General features: G+C 33.8%; 3 pseudogenes; all 3 read right to left on the bottom strand.

Moving 5' to 3' along the window:
• The window catches only part of LOC125843068 (F-box/FBD/LRR-repeat protein At1g13570-like), a 214,622-nt pseudogene that overhangs the window by 189,428 nt on the left and 3,081 nt on the right, over positions 1–22,113 (bottom strand).
• On the bottom strand, positions 9,762–10,636 carry LOC125842302 (uncharacterized; annotated as a pseudogene).
• Positions 13,988–16,182, bottom strand: LOC125843069 (F-box/FBD/LRR-repeat protein At1g13570-like; annotated as a pseudogene).

The following is a 22,113-nucleotide window of genomic DNA, read 5'->3' as shown; positions in this document are numbered from 1 at the left end:
CATGAGATGCACAAAAGAATGGACGCTCTCACTCTCAAGGCAAAAACAAAAGAAGGGACCAGGTCCGGGACAAGTCACTAGCTCTTAAAGTGACATCATGTGAAACCTCTGATGAAGACGAGGACATGGGATACCTCACTAAGAAATTTCAGAAAATAGTGAGGAAATATGAAGGTCTTCAAAAAGGAGGGAACTCTAGAAGGGTTGCAAATGCAAACAATCTTTGCCACAAGTGTGGAAAGCCAAGGCATTTCATCAGAGATTGCCTCATGCACAAACTTGAATACAAAGACTATGTCAAGGCTGAAGGAGAAAAGGAAAAGAGAAGGAACCTGGTTCCTGATAAGAGTCGAAGAAAACCAGTTGCGTACTATGGTTTGAAGAAGGCCCTTGCAGTCTGTAAAGACACCTCAAGTGACTCAGAAGAGTCTGACCATCCTGAAGATGCTTCCATGCTTGCAGTGAAAGATGATGACGTTAGCTTCAATGAAAATTTTGCTTTGTGGCAAAATCTGATGGTGAAGAAGCTGAAGAAGAGGTAACCCATTCTGACCTTAAACAAAATTTGCATGTTTATTCTGTCAAAGGGTTAAGGAATCTAGTCGTTGCTTTGATTGACTCTATCATTAAGTTAACAACTGAAAAGGATCCAATGAACAACAACCTAAATATCCTTCATGAAGAAAAGGTAGCCTTGGTTGACCAAATGTCTGTTATGGAAGAACAATTGATAGTTTTGGAAACTGAAAATCTAGAACTAAAGGAAAAGACAATAGGGGTTCACGACTACAACATCTAAAGGAAAGAACAAGGCCAACAGCTTGCAGCTGGAGCTTGAAAATAAGTTGCACACTGTTGAAATGAAGATGAACTTGGCCCTAGAAAGAAATCTGGTATTGGAGAGGGACTTGGTTCGTGTAAAAGAGGAACTAAACAAATCCCTCAAATGGACCACTTCCTCTAAAATGCTTACAAATGTAATCAGTCAAGGTAACAATAGTAGAAGAGGGCTAGGTTGTGAGAAGATAGATTCCCCATACAATCCTCACATCAAAAATGTTGTTGTTGTTGACAATTTGCTATGTTTGCATTGCGGGAAAGATGGTCATCTGAAGAAGAAGTGCCCAGCTTAGAAGAGAACTCAAGAAAGTTCCTCAAATTATTCCAAACAGAGGAACAGACAAAAGAAGGGACCTCGTCTTGCCTCTGGTCCTAAGTTAAAGAAAACTAGTCTGCCTCACTGGACAAATTTTTTTCTTATCACTTTGTTATCTGCTTACTAGGAACTCCGTCTCAAATGGGTTCCCAAGGCTAACAAGTGATTTGCTATGCAAGTGAGAGNGATGAACTTGACCCTAGAAAGAAATCTGGTATTGGAGAGGGACTTGGTCCGTGTAAAAAAGGAACTGAACAAATCCATCAAATGAACCACTTCCTCTAAAATGCTTACAAATGTAATCAGTCATGGTAATAACAGTAGAAGAGGGCTGGGTTGTGAGAAGATAGATTCCCCATACAATCCTCACATCAAAAATGTTGTTGTTGACAATCTGCTATGTTTGCATTGCGGGCGAAATGGTCATCTGAAGAAGGAGTGCCCAGCTTAGAAGAGAACTCAAGCAAGTTCCTCAAATTATTCCAAACAGAGGAACAGACAAAAGAAGGGACCTCGTCTTACCTCTGGTCCTAAGTTGAAGAAAACTAGTCTGCCTCACTAGACAATTTTTTTTCTTAGCACTTTGTTATCTGCGTACTAGGAACTCCGTCTCAAATGGGTTCTTAAGGCTAACAAGTGATTTGCTATGCAAGTGAGATGAGGTAGCATCAGTCAGTGTTGGTTTATGAATAGTGGATGCTCAAAGCATCTGATTGAGAAAACTAAAATCTTTCTCTTTCTCTCAAGGCACTTCAAGGTAGAGGTATCTCTTTTGGCAATGGCAAGAAATGGTACATTCTTGGTATAGGTAGGACTTGAAAGGAAATGAAGTCAAGTTCCTATCAGATAAATGTGTGGTCACGACTTGATCTCTCGAATGCTGATGCTGACAAGAAGGAGATGCAAGAACATGTACTGCTGATCTAAACATTGGTCGTTGTAACATTCTCACTTCCCTTGATTCTCAAGGTTACAATGTTGATCTATGATACATGAGACTTTATCAGTTGAGCTCTTCTCTCTAAACAAACTTGTGTCAAGTGACCTGGTCCGCGGTCTTATCAAAATAAAATATGTTGATGATAAATTTTGTGATGTTAGTGTTAAAGAGAAGCAAATCAGACCATCCATCAAGCGGAATAAGCATTATTTTAATCTTCCAAAGAACTTACGGGCAGAAGTGGTGAATGTTACATGTTCTGTGACCAAAAATGATGATATTGAGAAGTTTAATCTCAATGATGTTTAAAGAGTAGTTGTGAGATATTCTTCCTCCAACAAGGCTTATCGGGTGTATGAAAAGGTGGTCATGTGTTGTTTGATGAGTCTAGAAGAAATAAGAAGTTGCAAAACAAAGAAAATTTTGAGATGCAAGAGCAGCTTCAAACTCAGAGAGATGGTCTAAATCGTGACCTGGCTGAGGAATATCCTTTACATGAATCCAGCAATCCCAAAGAAGCCGATACAGATGATGAACCTAAGGAGGGACCTGGTCTGGTACACAATGCTGAACAAAAATGATGCAGTTCAAAGTATGTCACTCGGCTCCCAGACAGGCTGACAGGTTGTCCAAGTTCCTCTTCCATAATGGTTTCAAAAGAGGTAAAATTGACAAAATTATCTTCTTGAAATCACAAAGGAAAGGACTTGTTGATGACTCAAGTAGATATCAATGATATCATCTGAGAAGCAACTTTTGAGGTGTTATGTGAAGAGGTTGTTGCACTCATGGGTAGTGAGTTCTAAATGAGCATGATGGGAGAATTTTTCATATAGGTACAGATCAAGCAAACCTCTAAAGCTTTTCAAAATGGAAAATCATGTGGTTGACATCTTCACCAAAGTTCTAAGCAAGGACCAGCTTATCAAGAACAGGGACTTAGTTCAAGCTCAGAGAAGCTACTGAAAAAGTTTCATATTAGGGATGCCAAGACAATTGATACTCCCATGGGGACCTACTCGAAGCTGGGTGTTGATGGATCTGGTCCAGATGTAAATAATATAAGTGATAGGATTTGTGCAAGATTCCAAGCTTGTCCAACGGAATCACATTCAAAGGCTGCTAAGAGAATCCTAAGACACTTGATGAAGATAGGGACCTTGTTTTACTGTATCCATCAGGAGATCGTGTGTTGATCGGAGTAATATGGTGATGTTGATTAGCTAGGTATTAAGCTAATAGAAAGAACATGAATGACTCATTTTCTGGGCTCATATCTCATACATGGGGAATTAAAGGAAAAATTTTGTTGCTCTTTCGACAATTGAGGCAAGGTATGTAACAGATGTAGGCCGGTGTGCTCAACTCTTGTGGATCAAACAACAACTTGATGTTCTTAGAGTGGTTACTCAGACTATCCCTCTCTTGTGTGCTATCACGAGTGCTCTCACTATGGCTAAGAACTCAGTCCACCATAAAAGGACTACGCATATTGGTGTGAGACATCACTTTTTGAGGGATCATGTTGAGAAAGAAAATATCAGCTTGTATTTCTATAAGATCAATGATCAAATCGCTCATATCTTCACAAAAGATCTAACGAGGGACCTGGTCAAGATAAACAAATTGAAGTTGGGGATGTTGAAACTGGACTGCAAGAAGCAATTAGCCCTCTCATGACTATGCAAAGGGAGCAGGTATCCTTGTTTTCCAGTTATGTATGTTTTAGCAAATTCAGTCTTATACCTTTTTTAGGTATACACACATGGTAGACTTGCTGAAGGAAAGGGGAGGTCAGGACAGATCTAGGCAATCACATTCAAACTACCGAGAAGGACCCGATCCGTTCTCAAAGGTTAGCACTCTTAACATTGCATTTTGAATTATATATGAGAACCGTTGCAATTGTCACATGTCTGTCATTCAAGTATCTGATCGATGTGCCATCATTTGAATACCAAGATGAGACTTCCTTTCACATGATACACCCTTTCACCTCCTTATACTCCATATTTCTTTCCATCTCCCCAGAAAATTCAAATCCCCTTCCAAAAATCAGAAATTTTCAAAACCCTCTTTTCTCCTCTCTAAAAAAAACACTTAAAATGTTTAAACCTTTTGTTCCTACTGGAGAATTTTTATACAGAAAATTTTTGAGCGTGAAGAGAGACTAGGTTCAGCAAGCAAAATGAAAAAAAATGAAAAAAATTTAATGAAATAATCCCTTTGTTATTGACCTATTCATCTCGGAGGCCTTGAATAAGTTTGAGTTTACCAATCCTTCTGTCATAATGCGGGAATACATGCACAAGATCATATCTGCTAAGGATGGTAAATATGGCATGAGAGATGGGTACCTTCGGACTTGGAATGTGAATGTGTTGATGGGAAGATAGAGAACAAGTGTAATGTATCTAAGTTGTTGGTGGAACATGAGAAACTCAAGCTTGCTTTGGAAGCTATGACAGTTGTTGTTGCTAACAGGGATACTTAAATAGTGTATTTGAAGGCTCAGCTTCGGAAAATCACAATAAGAGGGACCAGGTTGAGAAGAACTGGCAGTCCTGAAGATTTACCATGAAGCCAGGGCAGTGAAGAATGTTGAACTTCAAGAGAGGCTTCTGAGAAATCATGCGGAGGCAAATGCTCTCCTAATCTTACACTTTAAATTCCTGCGTTCCTAAGCCCCTCCCTCTTCCTAAATTTTCATGTCAGTCCTCGTTCCTCCTCTTCTGTTGAAACTCAGTGGGATTTGTCTTGGTTCTCATTCGTAATAATATTTGCAATGCTTTGATTTCTGATATTTTATTTATGAATGAAAAATGTCTTGTTTCTACTGACTTGTCTCATTACTTTATGCATTTTTACTCATGCTCAGTGTTGCCCAAGCGGCCATGAATTTGGTTGAACTGCATTTTTGTCAACTTGGTTTACTGTTTTAACCCTTTTTTATGATGACAAAAGGGGGAAGATTTTTTTGGGTATGAGATCAATGATGACATTGTCATGCCGATAGGGGGGAGAAGTGCTACTTGAAGAGGACATGGTCATGTCGATAGAGGGAAGAAGTTGAAAATTTTTGTCATCATAAAAAAAGGGGAAAATGTTATTTTGTTGTTGATGTGAAGTTTTGATGATTTGACAAACTTGGGAAATGATGCAAAAAGGGGACCAATCCAGTTACCTGAAGAGGCATGCTGATAAAGGGAACTGGTGAAAGGGGGAAGAATGTGAATAAGTCTGTTATCATCAAAAAGGGGGAAAATGTAACTTTGGAGCTGATGTTAAGTTTTGATGATTTAACAAACTTAGAGATCTAACAAGGGACCAGATCTAGGAAAGGGTTTTCTGGTATTAGGACTGATGAAAGGGGTAATGAATGAATAAACTCAACACGAGGAATATTTGTGTGTCTTCATCAAAAAGGGAGAAAATGTTATATTCTAGTGTTTTGATGATCCTCACAATGTAGAGACCTGGTCCTTGGCAGAGTATTTTCGTCCAAATTCAAAGTGGTGCACAACTGTAAAGCTATCTTTACAATTGTCTTGTCAGGTTGGTTGGTGAGATGTGCAGCGTACTTCACCAATAGGAAGGGTGGACGAAGTTGTTTGTTTAGGTGGTCAAAACCCTTTTTGGTAACTAATATATACAACAATAAACAAACAATAGTATTCATTCAAGAAGAGAGAGAGCTAGCAAGTCTTTTTCAAGAACTCAAGCATCAAAGAACGCAGCAAAGGACCTGGTCCCGATAAGTTTGCATATGAGAAAAGGATGAAAAGATAGCTGTCAAAAGGCTGCCAACTCTGATGTAGTTGGTGCACAACCTTTGAGAACAACATGCTTTCACCCAATCGCCTTGTCCCAAGGGTTTGTGTCCATCTTGATAATAGTCTCTTCTCCAAATACAAACCTAAGATTTGGCAAACAAAAACTTGGATTTTCTCTGAAAATTCATAAGCTTGAAAAGAAGGTCATCTTCAAGGAAGAACACTGCCCAACTCAACAAAGGGACCTGATAGAGTGCTGAAGAGTCTTTGTTGTATTTTGAGCTTTGTTTCTTATGTGCTTACATTGTAAATCTATTCTTGTGTTATAAGAGAATTAGATCTTTGTTATGTTCATCTAAGGTCTANACTCAAGCATTAAAGAACGCAGCAAAGGACCTGGTCCCGGTAAGTTTGCGTATGAGAAAAGGACGAAAAGACAGCTGTCAAAAGGCATCCAACTCTGATATAGTTGGTGCACAACCTTTGAGAACAACATGCTTTCAGCCAATCGCCTTGTCCCAAGGGTTTGTGTCCATCTTGATAATAGACTCTTCTCCAAATACAAACCCAAGATTTGGCAAACAAAAACTTGGATTTTCTCTGAAAATTCATAAGCTTGAAAAGAAGGTCATCTTCAAGGAAGAACACTGCCCAACTCAACAAAGGGACCTGATAGAGTGTTGAAGAGTCTTTGTTGTATTTTGAGCTTTGTTTCTTATGTGCTTACATTGAAAATCTATTCCTGTGTTATAAAAGAATTAGATCTTTGTTATGTTCATCTAAGGTCTAAGTCGGTTAAGGTTAACTGATGTAGTGGGCAGTGTTGTATCTGCTTATCAAATTCTAAGTCATCTACGAGCTAGCTGATTTAGTGGGCAATGTTGTATCTGCTTAGTTAAAGTCTAAGTTATCTAGGGTGGGATGACTTTGTGGGTAGTGTGGTATCTGCTTAGGCTCAGTAAGTAGTAGGCGTATTACTTAGTGTTGAGATTAAGTGTTTAATCTCTTGGTGGTTGTAATCACTTTTTCTTGAGAAGATTAGTGAAAACAGTTGAAAATTTTGTGCGACAAGTCGAGGTTTTACTCCCTTGAGCAAGGAGGTTTCCACGTAAAATCATTGTTCCCTATTTACATTGTGCCATTTGTTTTCTCTCGTTTTAATTCAGTTACAGTTCTTGCTGAGTCAACGGACCTGATAGTGGACGCATATATTCCAACATAAGCACATGGTGGTTATTAGCTGATAAACTGAGATTGTTTTTCCTAAATTCACGACTAGAGATAAAAGCAAGCAAATATTTCGATACAGACCTGAATTTCAAGAGGGATTTCACGGGAACCCTCAAAAGGATTTCAGTGAAGAGTTCAGGTGGCAGGATTTCAGTCAAGTTCGAATCTTTCATTGGATTTGATGGAAATTGAGCTCTTTTCTGCGATTGTAGGCTTTAGAAGCCATTTTTGTTGCAGAAATTTTAAGTTGTGAATACCTAATTATACTGATATTATTTTAATTAAGGGAGGTTTTGGTAAGAAGGATGTTTTTGGTAGAGTTATAATTAGTAAAACATTTGGAATTGTTTGTTCATGTACTTTATTTATCATCATTGTAAAGTATAGCCAAACAGGAAATTGTTTACGAATATCAGACTTAGTTAATTTGTGAAGTCCATATTAATTATTTAATCCAAATAAGTTCAAGACTTGATCCAAATTTAGTATGGACTAGACCCAATATATTTTTTATGTGTTTACAACGTTCTCTTGAGATCTTGTCCAAAAAATATCTCATAAATCGTTGAGAGTACTTGTCTAAATATATTTCATTATGTTGTAAATAGTAATAAATGTCATCAATTCATGATATTCCCTTGACATCAATTCATGATATTTATGATATTCACATAAATACATCAGGATTGATTGTTAAAACTCTTGCAATTAGGAAGATGATGATCTTAGCCATTTCATAAAATTTAAAATTTTAAGAAATAAATCTTATGTAATTCGCATCTTGTCTAAACACATTTCATTATTAGTAAATGGTAATAAATGTCATCGATTCATTGTTTTATAAAATTATGATATTCACATCAAATGCTTGGATTCAAATGGGACACAAAATAATTTGAATTACAACTACTTGAAATTTAATACTACTACCATATTACAAGGTAGAATATACATCACTTGCAAATACTATAAAGCCTCAACTAGCACACGAGAGATGTAAATTAAATGATGACCTAGAAATTGCAGTACCTGAATTAGTATATAAATTCTACAACATTCCTCTATCATCTTCATTCTTATCAAGTTTGCTGAATGAGTCCTCTATAATTGAGAGTTCTTCCATTAAATAGAAAGAATTCTGATTTACATACTTCAAAATCTGCTATTAACATCACTAAATATCTGCTATTCCTAATTATAATATCACTAAAATTATGTTACATTAATCCCTCATATCTCCTATATATGGAAAGCAATTGACACCATCAATACATAAATATTTAGAACTATTACATAGATATCTACAACTCTTTAGAATATGTCCAACATGCTAACAACCCCCTCAAATTGATGCCGGTGATTCAAAAAGCATCAATTTGCCTACCAAAAACTGATGACGGTGTCATGCTTTTGTAAATACGTCAGCTATTTGAAGATCGCTGGGTACACCTGGAAGAGTAATGATTCTATAATCTACCGCTTCTGTAACAGAATGACAATCCACTTCTATGTGTTTGTCCTTTCATGATAAACAGGATTGGTAGCAATCTGAATGACACTTGTGTTGTCAGCATGGAGAGGAGTGGGACTAGATTGAGGAAATCCAATTTCTGCAAGTAAACCACAAAGCCAAACAATCTCTGATCAAGCAGTAGACATTGCGCGATATTCAGATTCTGTTGAAGATTTTGAAACATGGTCTTGCTTGGATGATGATAACTTCATATGGAGATGGTCTAGGCAATTCAACAGTACAATTGCAGTCACCTGCGAATACAGTTTTCTATTGAAATAAAATTTTGTTGTAAACAAGACAAGTAACTCTTTTGCTGAGTTCATAAAATTAAAGCCTGAAAATTATTACAACAGAGTTGTACTATTCTAATAGAGTATCCTCATTTCCGCAACATATATCTTCTCAACATGAGAGTTCTTTACGGAAAATACTAGAAATATTTACTCAAGAGAGACAAACTTCCCCTAATAAACAAGAGGAAGTGATTAATTACAAGACAAACTTGAACTGTGTTTATTCCTTTTTTTTTTTTAACTTGGGACTATGCCTCATTTTCTTTCCCAAGAGTAATTTTCCTATTGATGAAGGAAGTAATTATTTGAAAAATTAGTCCAAGTTATCGACACATTGATAAGTTCTGTTGCCTTCTAATTAAATTTGTTGTTTCCCAAGGAAGTTTGTTGGTCTTTTAATTACATATTTACTCAACAAGTGAATTGTCATGAATATTTTTTTCAATTTTCCAATAAAACTATTTTTTCTGCTTTATTTTTTAAAATGAATAAGTTCAACTTTGTTCTCTTTTGAAGCATGACCTAAGCAATTGAAAACTGAAAAAAGTTCAAATATACTCTAACAATTAAAAAGATCAAGTATACTCTTATTTGGCACTTCCGCTACCGTTAGTGTGAAGGGCATATTTGGACCTTTTTAATTGATTGAGATATATTAAGGACAACATGTACTGTCCTTCAAATGTACTAGGGGCTGGCAAACTGAAATTGTTTTAAAACCTCTCTACTCGAGTTTAGCAGAGAGAAAATTGAAAAATAAAAGAAAAAGAAACTGGCTCCAAAACTTCTTCACAAGCAATATTGTTCAATCAATAACAATTTAAAATAATTACAATGTTCAAGAGAGCGCAAGGCTACAGACACGGAAAAAATAAGGATGATATTGTTCTTGGAGCAGTCCATTCAACTCTAAGGATGAGATTGTGATAACAATAACCATTGACCTTGTTTATGGCCCTCTCAGCATCTTCTCTGTTGACAAAGTTGACAAAACCAAATCCTCTGCTCATTCCTGTATTTTGATCAATCGCAATATACACTCAGCTGACATGACCAAAGGGACGGAACAGCTCCAACAAATCAACCTCACGAGTGTTCTCAGAAAGGTTGGTGACCCTAACAGAGTTTTCATCATTTCTTCTTCTCATCTCAGTTCCCTCACCACTTCCGCTCGCTGAAGCACCACCTCTCATGATTGGAGGAACGTAAGCACTCTTTTGAGAACCAGCCCCAGCAGCAGGCACTTCCCTTGACGTTGGAGGAGCCACTGCTTGTGGTTTCCTCGGAATGGGCTTGATCACTAAATGAGGCGATTGTGATTCTTGTGGCCTCGCCATATAAGGCGGAGCACCAAACATCCCAGGGGGTGGTGGTATCTCGGAAGGCACACCAGTGCTGCCCATCTGTGACTTTAAAGTCGCATTCTCCAATGTTAAATGTGATATCATACGATTCAACTCTTGGATTGTTGAATGCATTATCCTCACATTATCTTCTAAATCCTCAACGTAATGTTTTTTCCTTTTCCTATATAGAGCTGGCAATTTACCCTACCCCTCTCCAATTTTGATTTCTTCTTTTCATCTTTTTCACTACTAACATTTCTAACATTGCTACCGTCAACCACAAAATCAGATTTTTCGTATTTGAATACATTGTTTGAATCATCACTGATCACATTAATCCCTACTACTTTAAGTTGCAACAACATGAACACCCACAGTATTCACAACTAGGGATGTACATAAGTCGGTTTGGTTTGGTTTTTTATTAAAAAAACCTAGATCAATTATGTTGGTTTATTAAATCTAAAAAACAAATCAAACCACATAAAGTCGGGTTTTTTTTATTTCGGCTTTAGTCGGTTCTTTTGATTTTTTTTCTGTTTTTTACAACTATACAGTGTTTGAAAAATAGATCAAATTTATTTTCACTTACCTGTGTGATAAGCCAAACTTTAAAAATGTTAAATGAATAGAAATCTTCGAAAAGACGGTAAAATTCACATGAGTACAAAATACTTTTATTGAAATCAACGTTTATTATGTTAAATTAATAAGATTAAAGGTTATAGTCAAACTGAATACAAAACAAAATATTTACAAAGTAAATTGTTAACTTCAAATTCGAAAAAACTATAACAATATAATAGAAACTTCCAATCTTAATACAAAATAAAATATTTACAAAATTTTACAAGCCCAAATTTGAAATAATATATCTAAACATTGAAAACTATATACTAACTAAAAATATATAAACAAAGTAGATTATAAATAATATTATTTATATATATATATATATCGGTTTGGTTTGGGTTCGGTTTGACTTTTTTTTCTTTTAATACCATACCAAATGAAGAGTGGTCGATTTTTTTCAACGCCAAACCAAACCATAAATCATTTTTTCCCGATTTGATTTGATTTGTCGATTCGATTTGGCTTGTACACCCATATTCACAACAATAAACATAACTTGCTAACACATAAAGATTAACAACTATTATACACAAAAAGGGGAACATTTATAGAAAAATCAAACTGCAAATTAAAATGACAAAGCAACATTTTAATTATAAATCGCGAATCTAATAACTGAATCCATATGTTTAACGGAGAAAGATCAAAAGGTACCTCAACTTTAGATAATTATGGATCCGACCTTTACATCCGCACCAGTATCATACATCTGCACCAGTATCGGACACCCGCACCAGAGTCTAAGCAACTTAGCTTGAATTTGTAAATTATTCACAACCTCTACTAAAAATGAATCGGCTAGATTTATGGAAAGGCTAGACTTACATGTCTAGTTGGATCCATAACAATCACCAAATGTACCTGTATCCGTACTTGGATACCCGCACTAGAGCCTATACCTAGATCTGTACCCCAAAATCTTAAATTTAGATAATTAAGGATCCGACCTCTAGATCTGCATCTGTATCAGACATTTGCACAGGAGTCTGAGCAATCATATCCAGTGGCGGAGCCAAAAAATTTAACAAGGGGGTTCAAAATCTGAAAAGTAAACACACGAACTAGTGAAAGGGGGTTCGACATCTATTATACATATCTAAAAAATAATTTTAACCATGTATAAATAGTAATATTTTTTCGCCGAGGGGGGTCGGATGACCCCCCTCATTACATGCTGCCTCCGCCACTGATCATATCTTGTGTTTGTCGATCATTCACAACTTCTTTTGAAAATGGATCGACTAGATTTATGGAAAGGCTAGACTTACCTGTTTTGTTGGATACATAACGATCACCACCCGTAACTGTATCCATACTTGGATACCCACACAAGAGTCTGTACCCTCAAATTTTAAAATTTAGATCATAAAGGATCCTACCTCTTGATCCGCATCTATATCTTACACCCGCACCGAAGTCCGAGCAACTTAGCTTACTTGTAAATTATCCACAACCTAGACTGAAAATGAATCGGCTAGATCTATGGAAAGGCCAGACTTACCTGTCCTGGGGGATCAATAACAATTGCCTTATCTTTTATCGATAGGAAAATATATGAAAGTAACCATATACAATTAGATCTCTTAGAAACTAATAATTAAAAGACTAATCTTATTTGCAAAAAAGACTGATGCAATATCCATTGCTTAAAAATGTTGGTACATCTGTAAACTTTAACTGAGAGAATTAGAAAGACAACTCAAGTTTTCTTGTTCTGTTTCATTCTTTTTCTATAGAAGCAATGTCATTTTATCATGTTTGTATCTCTATATATTCTAAACCTTTTGCTTGTAATCGGCCAATACACGTTATTTTGAACACTTGGCAGCTTTTGATTCGTTCTTGTTTTGACTCGGAGTCCAAAAAAATATCTCATAAATCTCTAAGAGTACTTGTCTAAATATATTTCATTATGTACATAGTAAATGGTAATAAATGTCATCAATACATGATATTTATGATATTCACATAAATACATCATGATTGATGGCTAAAACTTTGTAATTAGGAAGATGATGATCTTAGCCATTTCAAAATTTAAAAAATTTAAGAAATAAATCTTATGTAATTGGCATCCTGTCTAAATACATTTCATTATTAGTAAATGGTAATAAATGTCATTGATTCATTGTTTTATAAAATTATGATATTCACATCAAATGCTTTGATTCAAACGGATGTTAGAGGCAAGGTTCATAACCCTGTAACCAGTGTTATCCTCAAATGGCTTTCTATTGTCTCCTCATAGACCTTATTTCATTCACTATATATTACCAAATCCTAAATGTTGTTAGCGCCAAACACTAATTATGAATGTACTTGTACCCATTTGTACCTCCATTCCCTTGGCAAAATACTTGTTCTTATTGTGTCGCGCAAAGGCAAGGATCCTAGACTCTGATCACCAACATTGTGAGGCAAATTGCTAATTCTATCTGCAGCAGACCTCCCCATCTGATATGATCCTCTGTCCGACTCATCATAGTAGTGTCATCCCCAATTCAGAATGATTTTCATCCCGAATCAAAGGAATCGCGACTCTGCTCTTTGACACAGAGCAAGTGACAACAAACAAGAGAACAACTTTTTCGGTCACCTGAGCTAAGAGAATTGAAAATGCAAGCTAGCTAAAACTCACCGGGAATGTTACAAGTGTAATCAAAATCTTCTACTTTTAATACATCGTCTGAATTAGTCATAGGATCCACAACATTGCACAGTGATTAACGTTAGGCGAGTTAAGCTGAAGAAACCATATTCAATCACCCTTTTAATTTGAGCAACATATAATCAAGTAAACAGTTAAGATCATCAATGTTTTTGAATAACATTTGAAACTACCATGGCAATTAAGTTGTTTGAAATATCAGTTGGTTATGATATGTACCAATGTGAATCTGCAATGCTTCCGTTCAAAGGAGCCTAATGATATGAAACCAAATGCCAATTCCGAGGGGCAACAAAAATAATTTGAATTGCACGACTTGAAATATTAAATACTAAAATATACATTACTTGCACTGCCATGGAAAAAAAACAAGGTTCATAAAAGCTATATTACAAGAAGCAAATATGAACTTTGAATAAGCAATAAGCTAAGTCATGGAAATTCTGGATCTGCATAAGCTTCTTCAAATATGAATCTAACATCGGGTGATACTCGCGAAAATTGTTTCATCTCATCCATCATCTTTGTACCCCGATGAATATAATGTGTCATATTCCAAACGAAGATCTCCTCTAGCACAGGTGCAGATGCCAATATAATCTTCATAAATTCCATGTCCATCTCAAAACCAGTAAAACCCTGCATCTCCACTCTCTGAAGCATCTTCATAACGCTAGGGCCGTCTTAACCCCTAGGTCACTAAAGCCATCGCTTGGGGCCGCATATTTTTGGGGGCCTCTATTTTTTAGAAAAAAATTATATGTACTATGGGTGCTATGATTTCTACTAAGGAAATTGCATATGAGTTGAATATATAGTGTAGATCAAGCTATTTTTTCACTTCAAAATAAATTTGAACCAATTGAAGCATATGATTTTTTTTTATGATTTCTTATTTAGTAGTAACTTGAGATCACTAGATGATGAGAATTCAAAAAAATATTGTCTTGACCCTGAACTTTCTCTAACCCATAATAGTTATCCTGATATTGATGGTTTAGATTTATTTTTCGAATTAAAAGTGTTAAATAGAAATAATACAAGTAGAAGATATTGATCTAATGAAAATATTCAATCAAATAAAAAGCCTTGATTCTTTTCAAAATACACACATTGCTTATAGAATAGTGTTAATAGTTCATGTAACTTGCCTCACCCGAAAGAAATTTTTCGAAACTAAAGTTGATTGAATCTTATTTAAGATCAACAATGTCTCAAGAGAGATTGAATGTATTAGCTATATTATCCATTGAAAAGGAATTATTAAAACAAATCGATTATAAAATAGTAACTAATGACTTCGCATCTAAAAAAGCTAGAAAACTAGATTTTAAATTAACTTATATGATGAAAAAAATAAAATATTAGAGCCCCTCTCTTAAGTTTCACTTTAGGCTCCCAAACTTGTTGAGTCTGCCCTGCATAACGCCACACGAGAGTGATTGAGCTCGTAACAATTGTATATCAGGTTCCACATCATCGCCTACTATTTCCTAAAAGATTTTTGGTAAACAGTTAGGCGGGTTCTGATGAAGAAACCATATTCAATCAGTTTAATGCAGGAGTGCTTACACATTCAATTCTAAGCTCCTGTAATTTAGGGCAGCTTGTAATCAAATAAACAACACTAGAAAACTCCTTGACATTTCGTAAACACATGTCCAAAATACAGTGAAATTTGACATTGTTTAGAGCAGTCGGAGGACTCTCTGGTATACCTCCCATGATCAAGTACTAGAAGCAAGTCAAAAATTGGTTAAAGATACAACATTTGGTTATGATATGTACCAACTATAATTAATATTATCACAAGTAGTGTACATTACCTCTAATGTGAACCAGATAGTTCGAGTTCCTTCAGGGAAGGCATGTAATGGAAGAACTTTGTAACATTAGAACAAACAGGTGATGGATCAGTCAAAACTTGTGGATCGAGATACATATTAATGTTTCTAAGCATAGGGGCATTCTTGAAGCAAATGGACTTCGACGTTCCATAAAATTCGAACCATTTGAGATTAGTAGCATCAATTTCAAGAATGTCAAAGTCTGTGCAGCAATACAGCCTCAAATCTTTCAAGCAATGGGCATTTGGAAATGAGATTCTTAAATATTGCTAGATCGAAAATGACACTATGAAAATCAAGATTGATAAGCTTCTCGAACCCTTTGAAATCAGGTGGAGGGTGGAAAAAGCACGTATCAAGTTCCAGATGTCTTAGTTGTTGAAATGTAAAAAACTGAGAAGGTAAATGATATTTGATGAATGTGCATATGTGAAGGCTGAATTGCTCGACATTTTTCTTTGACAAGAAGAGTATCCAGTGATTAATATCAGGACAACCCTTCACTTTAGGGCCATGGAGTGTAAACTTCAATATTGGTCCTTTATGGAGTAGTAGGATTTGATAAATGATTGACTTGGCTACTTGATGGTCTTCGAAACACGCGAAAAACTCACCATTAAAATCAAGTTTTGCACGTGTTACCCATTTGTACCTCTAATCTTTTGACAAGATACTGGTCTTCACTGCGTTTTTACAAGGCAAGCATCCTAGAATTTCATCGAGAACATTATAGGGCAAATTGCTAATTATATCTGCGACAAATCTCCTATCACTCCTCATTATCAAATACTTACGAGTTGCAGACACTTCTGAAATTTCACATAAAAATTACTTCAAAATGTCAAATTTGAAGCATGAGAGATCCAAAACTGCCGTTTTCATGGAAGTTTGGGGGTAAACACCATAATACACGACAGATGGGTAACTGTTAGGCATAATACATATATTTGACTCTAAACTTGGCTTCAAATTTTAACTTTGACCTCCAACTTTCAAAGTGCACAAACAGACACTTTAACTATCCAACTTTTAAATAAATAAACACACGATTTTTGCAGCCAAAGAGCGTGAAATGCAAACGCTCCAACATGTATTAGTGAGCCACTCAATGGCTGCCAACTAATTAAATATTTTACACGTCATTTTAGAACTAAAAAAAATCAAAATTAATTTTAATTTATATACAAGAATCAAAATTAATTCCTCCTAATGGTTTTTAGAGCTTAGAGGTTTGTTGATGGTTGGCTTCTTGGTTTAGGTGTTTGTGGTTGTTGGGTCTGTTTTCATGGGGTTTGGGGGGTCATTTGAATTCTCGCCAGAGATGGCGGATCTGATGGGTTTGGGGTCGGGTATTTGGTGGGTTTAGCGAGCTCGTTTGCTTCATGGGTTGTGCTCCGATGTGAGGAAGAAGGAGAACAGCTGGGTATTTGGTGGCGTTTTGCCTGAAAAAGAAGAAAATGAACGGAGGTTTTGGGTTGCCGGAGATTGGCCGAAATCCGGGGGTAGAGTTGTCATTTCAGCATTTTTTTACTGTTGTGGGACTCGAAAATTACTCTTCACTCGCGCAGAATACGTGCACATCACGCGTTTTGCCAAGTAGGATTCGCGTGTTTATTTATTAAAAGGTTGGATAGTTAAAGTGCTTGTTTGTGCACTATGAAAGTTGGAGGTCAAAATTAAAATTTGAAGCCAAGTTTAGTGTATGCCTTATTAAGGCAAAAAAAAACTGCCTTCGACAATAGACAACTTTGCCCTCCATTTCCAAATATATCCTTATTCTTAGCCAAGAGTTTCTTTTCTTTTTCAAATAAAAGTGACTTTTATTATACTCCCAATTTTTTTTAATAAAATAAAAAATGAAAGTGTGTGTATGTTTTGTTTGAAATTTTTAAGTCTAGAATATAAACTACGAAATCGTTCTCTTATAATTTTTAAAAAAAATACATTTTAATGTTTTAATATTTTTAAAGTCTTCTAAGAAGTATCGAATTGATGTAATAAGAAATAAAATAAAACTAATCATGAATATAAATTATAATTGTAATATTGATTTAAGCTTCATTTGTTTACACTTAATAATGTTTTAACCTTAATTATTCAGGTTTCAACCATTAAAATATATTTATTTTAAAGATGTGAATTATTAAAATCTATAACGAAGTCTTTCCCTTTACACCTATAACTTTTGTAATCACGTAATGGGTATTTTAAAATATGTATGATTGTAAATACGTTTAATTATGTTACATACGTTTATTTTTTATTTTACAATCACTTAAATTGGAATAATTAAAATCTATAACACATAAATATATAAAGTACGCTTAAAACACATCTTTTTTTTCAGTTCATACCAATAGAATTATCACATTATTAAGGATTGTTTTAAACTATAAGTTTTAAAAGTCTTTTTATTTATTTATTTAACAACATGCCTAAGTTAAATAATGCACATAAATAAGACAAAAGAAAATGATAAATCTAGTTAGAAATCACAAAATAAATTTTATCATAACATTAAATTCAATGATCAATCTTCGATTTAGCTTATTGGTTTTGGACCCACTTTTGTGTGCGGCTTGAATGTGTGTGTGAGAGACAGAAATGGAAGTTTTTTTATTAAAAAAAAAGTCAGGGTGCGATGGGACAACGGGAGAGAAAATTACTGAGTAATCGAACCTCTCACTAATAAGTTAGAAGTTCAGATAAATAACCGATTAAACAATTAAAATCCCCGAAAAGAAATGGAAGTGTGTGATAGTGTGGAGATTTTTTTAACTGATTATATAGGAAAGATTATGTGTAATTTGAATTTTCAAATATACATTGTTTTTTCTGTTTTTTTTAAAAAAAAAAAAATCTATTCCATTTAATATCTTTCCAATTTTAAAACAAAATTTACCATGTTTAGTGATTTAACTTAAACATGAAATTTTGAAGCTTAAAATATTTTCTAAAAACAAACTTAAAATTATTTTTGGGGGTGGGGAGCTGGTGGGGAGGGATTGAGGTAGGGGTGAAAAAAGAAATTTTGAAGTTGAAAATATTTTTTAAAAACAAATATTAAAAAAAAAATTGGGGGTGGGGGGTGAGGGAGGAGGTCGAGGGTAGGGGTGAAAAAATGAAATTTTGAAGTTGAAAATATTTTTTAAAAACAAACTTAAATTATTTTTTTGGGGGGGCTGATAGGGTGGGTGGATGGGTGGGGGGTCGAAAGAGAGTTTTGGAAAATGTTTCCTTAAGTTTTGAAGGGAAGTCATTTTTCTTAAATTTGAGGAAAATAGGTTTATTTGGAAAACATTTTCCAAATTATTTTACCCAACCAAACATGAAAAAATTAGAAAACATTTTCCGAAAAATATTTTCCTTCATACCAAACACACCCATAAAATTAATTTATTTCTTTTGGCTTAGTATATCACACAGTTCCAACTCTTCTAAAATTTGGTCTCGTCTGTGCACATCCTTCCGGTACGTGTTTTTGTGGGATGGCCTACTTGATTAGTTTCTAACGAATGCTAAATATTCTATATAATAAAATATATTTCTTTTTCCTAATTTATGTGATATATTTTGAATTTTGGGATTTAAACAAGTTTATTTTTACCGTATTTTTTTCATATATCTTTTAAATATTTTGAATTGTCAATTATTGTGATTTATAATATTTTTTATGTAGTTTACAAAAATATAAATTTTATTTTAAAAAACTTTAAGATTCTATGAGTAAATTTTTTGTCTAACTTAAATTATTTGACTCGCAAAATGAAATGCATCACATAAATCGAGATAAATTGAGTAAAAAATAAACGGTGTGTGATGTGGCGTGAAAAAATGAAAGACACTTTTGTAGAAAGAGGAACTATTTTTCCATGCAAGATTGGGCCCCACTTTGAAATTTAAGCCTACCCTTTTAGAAAGAAAGGAACTTCCCTAATTGACGCCTTTAATCTCTTCTATTATGTTATAAGCAATTATATATCAACACTCCGTGTTCACACCAAATTAGGTATGAATTTATTATAATTAAATCATAAAATTAAATAATATTAAAATATATGTTAACTAATTATGATTTATCATAAAGCATATATGCAAGAACATATAGCATAAGTTCATTGATTTAATGCAACATGAAGCATTAGGTTTATGATCAACACAATATAAACTTATGAATTAAAAATTTATCAATATTTGAATAAACAGTAGATCTGAATCATTGTTTAAAGATAAAATGAGTTCAATACTGATATTTATGTATTAAAATTGAAAGAAATAGTAGATCTGAATCATAGTTTAAAAGATATAATGAACACAATATTAGTAACCTAGAAAATTAAAGTTAAATCCATAAAATTTAAATCATAAATACGTCTTTAGCCATCACGAGAAAAATAAAAATCAGTAGATCTTTATCTTCTATAGTTGATTTGTGATTAGGGATAAAGGGAACAATTTGACAGTCTATTTGTTTCATCAATTTTCTTCTTCTTTACAAATTTGCAACTTTAACATTATGAATATTGCATCATATGTTTCTTGCAAACAAGATCAACCTCTTACTAGTTTTTGAGAGAATCTAACTATGGATTCCTTCGTATATTCCCTGTCTGATCAAAGGATAAGGCAGTGATAGTTATGGGTGCAACGGGCATTAAAAAATCTAAATTTTTCATAGATTTAGCCAATTATTTTTCAGTAGAGGTTGTAAATAGCGACAGAATACAAGTGTACAAAGGTCTTGATCTAGTCACACATATCTACGGGTATGACTATTTCAAAACTTTTGTACACCTGTATTTATCAATTATTCATAACCTCTACTGAAAAATGAATCGACCAGATCTATGGGTAGATCTATAGCTATAAATCAAAACCCATATTTAGATCTCTCAAAAACTAAGAATAAGAGACTGATATTATTCTCAAGAAAATGATGATGCAAGATTCATTAAGTAAAAGTCTTACCAAAAATGTAAAGAAGAATAAATGATGGAGAGAACAAAATATACCGTAAGTTTTTCAATGTAGAAATATGCTGTTGGTTGGTGCTGTATATATATTAGTTAAAATAATTGGTGCCATGAACTTAGACATCTACACTCCCTCTATTCCATCTTAATTGATTACTTTTTATTTTGTACGATGCTTAAAAAATTATAAATAAAAAGATAATTTATTAATTTACTCCTTAAAAAACTTATTGGAATTGCAAACAAATGTAAATACTTTAAAATAAATTAATAGCATTTAATGTAATTAATATTTTCTTGATTTAGTAAGGTGATCAACTAATATGAGACAACTATTTTTCAATATAATAATCAACTAATATGAAACGGACAATATATGTAACATGAACATGAATACATGATTATTAATACAACTAATTTGTAGTAAAACTTTTACGTAATTACGGGTTCCACCTAATGTAACTCAGTGACACAATTAATTCATGCCATCGGTCCAGTAGTAGGTAACAAAATTATAATTAAATCCCACTTTAACATTCAACGCCTTGCTTGGATGGTTGTTGTCGTTGTATGGTATTGTCAGTTTAAATATTATGTATTTTGGTTGTTACTTAAATTTTATTGAAATGTATCGATTAAATTTATTGTCAAAATAACGATAAAAAATTTTATTTTATGTAACGATTGATTGCGTCAGTATTTTAATTTTTTTTCTCATTATTTAATTATTTTATTTTATTTTTTATCTTACCTTTTTTCGTTGTTTTTTTTCCTCCGATATTTGGCAAAATGATTTGAAGTTTGATTAAATTTAGATTTGTATCAGAAAGTTTGACATATTGGAATAAAAATATTTTTTAATAAAGATGATTTTATACCTAAAGGTCGAATGCTTACCACTCCACCTTAATCATCATTGATAAAATTGATTTATATGTTATTGAAGTCGATGAAAAAGATTTTTAAATTATTTATTTGTCTTCACAAGTTATATAAAAGTAGGTACTTAATGATAAAGCAAACAAATTAGCGAGTTTTCTATCTGTAAATTAAAGTTTATTGTTCAGATAGTCAATCAATTAGTATTAGATTAAATTTATATACTAATGTCTCCTTTTCATCCTTTTTCTTTACGAAAAAAAAAACACTTATGTACACTCATATTTTACTTACTAGCCAGATTTGTTCAAGTTTGGACTAAACAATAATATAACATTTTATATTAGGTCACGGTGGAAAAATCTAAAATAACCCCACCTAGTTATGACGCTATCTAATTTTGATCTTTTTAATATTCAGCCAATAAACACATTACCTTTTAGTTAATCTAATATAATCCTTATGTGTATATTTGGTTCTTAAAAATGACTGAAGTTAAGTGCTTACCAAAATTATCATAAAATAGAGAAAAAAACAAAAAGAATCTCAAATTATTGAAAATGAAACAAAATATCCTTCATTGAGTCTTTGGCCCAACAATACCTTTGAACTATTAAAAATAGGACAAAAATTAATGCCCTTGATGTTACAAAACTGATTCAATTATCCCTATTCAGACCTCCAAGTCTCATGTATCCACTTTGTAAACCTTTTTATTACTCCATTAATTTAGATGGACTCCACCTTGACAAAAGATTACCCCATCTATTCAGTTTTATAGACAAACCAGAAAGAAAGCACAGGCCCAATTATCATTATCTGAAATTCGTAATGTTTATTGAGGAACTTTCACATATAG

This window comes from Solanum stenotomum, chromosome 10 (genome assembly GCF_019186545.1).
Source record: "Solanum stenotomum isolate F172 chromosome 10, ASM1918654v1, whole genome shotgun sequence".
Taxonomy (NCBI): domain Eukaryota; kingdom Viridiplantae; phylum Streptophyta; class Magnoliopsida; order Solanales; family Solanaceae; genus Solanum; species Solanum stenotomum.
The sequence above is the reverse complement of the archived record's forward strand: the minus strand, read 5'-3'. Positions and strand labels throughout refer to the sequence as shown.